Source organism: Mirounga leonina, unplaced genomic scaffold (assembly GCF_011800145.1).
Source record: "Mirounga leonina isolate KUSES-001 unplaced genomic scaffold, KU_Mleo_1.0 Mir_94, whole genome shotgun sequence".
Classification (NCBI taxonomy): Eukaryota; Metazoa; Chordata; class Mammalia; order Carnivora; family Phocidae; genus Mirounga; species Mirounga leonina.
In genome coordinates, this window is record NW_023270855.1 from 24,422,652 (window position 1) to 24,428,985 (window position 6,334).

The following is a 6,334-nucleotide window of genomic DNA, read 5'->3' on the forward strand; positions in this document are numbered from 1 at the left end:
ACCACCAAACAGTAGTAACCTCTTAGAATTTTTGAATTTACAAATCAGTTTAAGGTTTTTTTTAAGATTTTATTTATTTATTTGACAGAGAAAGAAAGAGAGAGCAAGCGAGCACAAGCAGGGGGAACGGCAGGCAGAGGGAGGAGGAGGCTCCCAGCTGATCAGGGAGCCCGAGGTGGAACTTGATCCCAGGACCCCAGGATCATGACCTGAGCCAAAGGCAGATGCTTAACCGACTGACCCACCCAGGCACCCTCAAATCAATTTAAGTTTTACACTACCATAGTCCACATGTATTATCATATCCGGGCTTTGTTGCCTAGTAACAATGCCAACACTGGGCAAGTTATTTAACCTCTCTGAGCCTTGATTCCTTCATCTGTAAAATATGGGTACAAAGAGTATCTAGCTCATAGGGTGTCTGTGAGGATTGTTAGTAAATGTGTATAAAGTAGCTAGAAGGATATCTGGCATATAGTAATTGCTATAAAGTGTTACCTTTCACTGACAAGCAAACTGAGCCTCCAAGATCAGAGTTCTTCAAGGATGGTGGACCACCTGAGTCAAAATCTCTAAGGGTGGCTGTTAAAAAAAAGTTGATTCCTGGGTCTCATCTATGGCATCAGAATCTCAGGAGAATCTCTGGTTATTGCAAGCTCTCCTTGTCCTTCAGGTGATTCTTATGTACATAAGTGTCTGAGAAGCCCTGTCTTGGAGGATAAGAGACCTGCTCACCTTTCAGTAGCAGTATCTTTGCCCCCGCGCCCCCAACCAGGGGAAAGACATCTGAGTCCTCCAAAGAGGACTCAGTCCCTGGCAGATATCAGAGTGCCAAATAAAATGGGATTTTAAGTGGTTTTTTTCAAGGTAACAAGTCACCCTACTCAGAATTTCAGTGCACATCTGTGACAATGCAGCTCTCCTTCAGCTACCCCCTGCCCAGCTAGAAGAAAAATGTATCCAGGAGAAACTCACCGGCCTCTGAACAGAGTGGAATGAAATCTCTCAAAACATCTTTTCTCGTGTTGGACTTCAGGCCACCTTTTCCATTAAACCGAGTGTCCTTTCTGGTACTCATTTTCAGTGGTCCCCCTTACCCTAAGGAAGCTTTGTACTGAACAGCAGACCCTCGGGTCCCTGCGAGAAGGGTGGGCAGGGCCTGCCAAAGCCAACCCTTTGCATTGAGAGCACCTGTTGACCAAGTAAGACCTTACTTTGGGGCTGCAGTCCTAAAGACTGTGAAATGCTCACACCAGGAGGACTGCCTGCAGCCACGATGGCCTTCTGGTCCAGCAATTTCACTTCTGAGATTTTTCTGTAAATGGGGTTTTGAATGGTCAGAAGGGGGAAAGGTCGACCAGCCTGAGCTCTTCAACAAGTCAGTGTTCAAGGGGGGAAACAAAGGGGGTAGGGATGACTTGAGATTTAAAGACACTCAGGAGACAGTAATGATCCTAGGTAATTCAGGCTCTTGCTTGGTGTCTGACTTGAAAAAAATACCATAGAAGGATGTAAAATGGGTTTTATACAATTGGGAAATTTCTAAATAAACTGTATTAGGTGATATTAGGAAATTATACTTAATTTTGCTATATATGATAATATGATGGATATGTAGGAAAATGTCCTCATTTTTATGAAAATCATACTATAGTATTAGGGCAAAATGTCATGATGGATGTGTTTTATTTTTCAGTGTTTGAGAAAAATACAGACCAAGCACATGGAGCGAAATGTTAGCTGGCTAAATACAGATGCTAGTCTTATATTGATGTTCATTACACAATCCATTCTAATTTTTTCTTGTTTTGAAATTTTACATAAAAAAAAGTAAATTTAAAAAACTCTTGAATGGGAGAGTTTGAGTCCAGCAAATCCATTTCTAGAAATTTGTCAATATTCATTTGTTTATTAAACAAATGTGCCAAGCAGTAAGAAAATAATTAGGCAAGTATTAAAGTTGGTTTTTACACTGTTATATATAACAGATTAAAACTAAGTTTTTAGAAAGCTAAATAGCCAACGATTAGAAACTGCTAAACAAATTGCAATTCATGTCTACACTGGGGAGGTGTGCATCTCATAAAGACAATGAATGACATAGGTGTCTTTTTCCAGAGTCATAAAGATGTTCAAAATACAATTGTTATATGAAAAAAGCAGATACAAAGCAGCATGCATGCTGTTTCTGTGAGATCCTTTTTGTAAAAACAATAATACATTTATTTAATAGTGATTTTACAAGCTAATCTGCATTGAGAACTTCCTTTTTCTAGCCCCTGGGGCACATTATATGATTATTGCATAATTATCAGCATTTTCCACATTGGGAAGTTGACGTACAGGGAAGTTAAGTAACTTGATCAGGATCATCCTGCTAAAAGAAACTTTAAAGCTAGGTCTGTGGGATTTCCAGGCCCAAAGCCCTTATGCTCTGTACTGCGCCCCCATCCAGGCAGACAACAGGACCCACCACCAGCACTTTTACACTGGTTCTGAATGTATGGTGGGAAGATGGGGAATTGTATCCCTGATATGTTTCCCTATAACTTTTTTTTTCTGTAACATTATTACCTGGGGCTCATCTTACAAATTCAGGAACAAATCATATAAAATGATAGGAAAAAATGCAACAATGAGCAGAATTTCCCTGATCTGGACCCAGACATCCATCACCATCTGACTGTGTGATATTGTCTGCTTAATCTGCTGCCACCCTAGGAGGCTGTTCCTAGTAACCTGCTCTACTTTTCTCTTTCCATTTACTTGTGCTTGGCTTAAACCCAGTGTGTTTAATTTTGTCAAACCTCTTACCTTGATGAACTTCCCTTCCAATATCTTCCACTTCAGTATAGGTCATATTTCCCAAAGATGGTCACAACCATATCTCTCATCCCACATGCTTCTCTTGATAGATGACTTGTATGTGACTTTGCTACTCCCCAATCAAGAGGTGGTGTCTATATCCCTTCCTGAGATCCTAACGGAACCCTGTGACTGCCTTAATCCTTACAGTAAGGCACAAGTGATTCTATGTGACCTCCCAGACTCCATCATAAAAAACAATACTGCTTCTACCTGATTCTTCTTCTTAAGGATGTTTGCTCTTAGGATTCAGCCACCAGGCGGTGAGGAAGCCCAGGCCCCATGGAGAGGCTGTGTGTAGTGTGCTAACCTGCAATCCCAGCTGAGGTCCTAACCAAGAGTTAGTATCACCCACCAGCCATGTAAGTGCAGAAGCCCTATGAGATGACTCTGAGCCCAGGAGTACTGATGGCAACTACATGACACATCCAAGCAAGAACCACCAAGCTGATCCCTGTCCACCTCCCAAACCACGAGAGATAATAATAAACTGTTATTTTTATATCAGAAAGTTTGGGATATGTTGTTACATAGTGATAGATAGCATACAGAATTGTATAGTACAGTGTAGTTTATGAAGCATTTTTATGTTCACTCTCATACAACCCTTGCAATCTTGTGGCTGTAGTTAAGATAATAAGATCCTCTTTACAGAGGGAAAAACTGGGGCTTTGGGAGTTAGGAGTCTGGGATAATAAATATCAGAGATTAAGTCCTATTTCAGGTACTTATGGTCTTAACAGTTTACTTAAATGTTGAAAGACTCAGTTTCTTCATCTATAAAATGGGTAGAGTGAGATTACCAGGCTTACCGGGCTGAGCAGTGGGTTGTCTAATGCATGTGCAGTGATTAGCACTACCTCATCTCAGTACATGCTTGCAGCTTTCGGGCCCCAAACCTTGGAGGGATCCTTGACTCCTTCCCTTCATTCCTCACATTCAACCGTCAGCATATTTTAGCAGTTCCAGCTCCAGAATACATGCCGAACCCATCATTTCTCCCAGTCTCCATTGGCCCAAGCTCCAGTTCTCCTCCTGGATTAGGGCAGTAAGGCTCTCCCAGCTCTGCCCCTGCCTCCACAGGAGTCTGTTTTCAAGACAGATGAAGAAGTGATCCTCTGGTCAGGAAACCACATCATGTCACACCTCTTCTCAAAATTCCTAGTGGCTCCTCCTTCCCCTCCAAGCAAATGCCAAAGTCCTTCCATTGGAGAACCAGCTGAACAGGCACAATCTGACTGCCGTTATCCCTTCCACTCCATCTACTTCAACCCTTCAATCTTGCCCACTCCCCTTCGGCCTGCTTGGCCTGCTTATTCACTCTCCAGCCTGCAGCCCTGAGTCCTTTGCACTCCGCTGTTCCCTCTACTGGAAGACTGTTTCTCCGGGGGTCTACCAGGCTAACTCCATTCCCTCCTTCAAGATTTTGCTCACATGGTAGCTTTTACAGAAACTTTCCTGGACCATCCTATTTAAAATTGCAACCTTCTCACACCCCCAGAACTTCCCATCCACCTCCCCTCATTCATGGTGTTTACGTCAGCATCAGACATATCATATACCTCAGTTTATTTATTAGTGGCTTGTCTATCCCCACCCACGTCTGCTAGAGTGTAGCCTCCATGAGGACAGAGATTCCTGCCAGTGTTGTTTGTCACTGAGGTCCCAGAATCTAAAAGAGTCCTTGGCATACAGTAGATGATCAATAAATGTTTGTTGATCATGAATGAGTGCCTGACAAATGGTAAAATATATATATATATATAGTGTGTAGTTGTTGTCATATTATTAATCGGGATTAAAACCCAAGTTTTCTGACTCCGTATCTACTATAGTGAGTTGAATAGTGGCCTTAAAAAAGATATGACAAAGTCTTAACCCCTGGATTTATAAAGATGACCTTATTTGGGGAGTTCTCATGAATTCTCCCAGGAGCCACTGCTCTTCCTCTTCCCCTAAGCAGCCTGAGGTGACCTCTGAAAATGGTTCGCTATCCGCTTGACCCAAAAAACCCTACGAAATAACACACGTGAAACTGCCCAGGCCATCAAGGGTATGCATAGCCGAAAAGCCACCAAGTATCTGAAAGATGTCACTTTACAGAAGCAGTGTGTGCCATTCCGTTGCTACAATGATGGAGTTGGTAGGTGTGCCCAGGCCAAACAGTGGGGCTAGACACAGGGTCGGTGGCCCAAGGAGAGTGCTGAAGTTTTACTGCACATGCTTAAAAATGCAGAGAGGAATGCTGAACTTAAGGGTTTAGATGTTGATTCTCTGGTCATTGAGCACATCCAGGTGAACAAAGCCCCCAAGATGCGGCGTAGAACATACAGGGCTCATGGTTGGATTAACCCATACATGAGCTCTCCCTGCCACATTGAGATGATCCTTACTGAAAAAGAGCAGATTGTTCCTAAACCAGAAGAGGAGGTTGCACAGAAGAAAAAGGTATCCCAGAAGAACCTGAAGAAACAAAAACTTATGGCCCAGGAGTAAATTCTGCAGAATAAATACAAAAAAAAAAAAAAAGATGACCTTATTTGCTAAAAGGCTCTTCATAGATATAATTAAGAATCTCAAGATGAGATCACGCTGAATTTAGGGTGGACTCTAACTCCAGTGACAGGAGTACTTATCAGAAGAGGAGAAGATGAGTGATGTGAGGAGGGCAGCAGAGATTGAGTGATGTATCCACGATCCAAGGAACCCAAAGGATTGCCACGTAGAAGCTGGGAAAGAGGCATGGAACGTATTCTCTCTCAGTGCCTCCAGAAGAAACCAACACTGCAAACACCTTGATTTTAGACTTCTAGGCTCTGGACTGTGAGAAACTAAATATCTTTTGTTAGCTATCAGGTTTCAGGTAATTTGCTATGGCTGCCCCAGGAATCTAATGCATCTCCTGGGACACCAAAGTTGTCTCTGGTTTGTCCTAATAATCTGGACTTGACCTTATTTTGCCAGCTGGCCTCAGCCTAACTACACTCCCTTTTGCACGTGGACAAGCATGCTGGCACAGCCTCAACTCCAGCCTGTTTTGGCCGCTTCCCTCTCCAGCCCAGCCTGACTTCTAGTCCCAACACTCCCCAAGCTTATCTAGACCGGGGCTTGGTACTGCTGTAAGTTGCTGATAAGGCTCTTTGGTCCTGTCTTTCTGCCCATGTTTCCAATTCCTGTCTCCAGACCTGGATATGATACAGCATCTGGAGTGAGGACAATTGCCCTCCCGAGCCCCAGCCCGTCTGTGGGGCTGGCTGCAAATCACCCAGGGCTCCATACCTGCTGGTGATCTCATCGCCCCTCAGAACCCATTGGCCAGACTGCATTAATAAAGTGCTGGAAATACCTTAGTTTCCTGTAACTTTTTCCAGCCTGATGTCTGCTGTGATGTGTAATTTATGTTGTAAGAAATATAAGAAGTGCACTCCTTCCTGCTTAAAAATCTTTCCATCCTCTGAGGTCTCCACTG

The 6,334-nt window shown here is 43.2% G+C and overlaps 1 pseudogene; it reads left to right on the forward strand.

Moving 5' to 3' along the window:
- The first annotated feature begins 4,781 nt into the window (after nt 1-4,781).
- LOC118004892 lies at nt 4,782-5,361 on the forward strand (annotated as a pseudogene).
- Nucleotides 5,362-6,334: the final 973 nt, after the last annotated feature.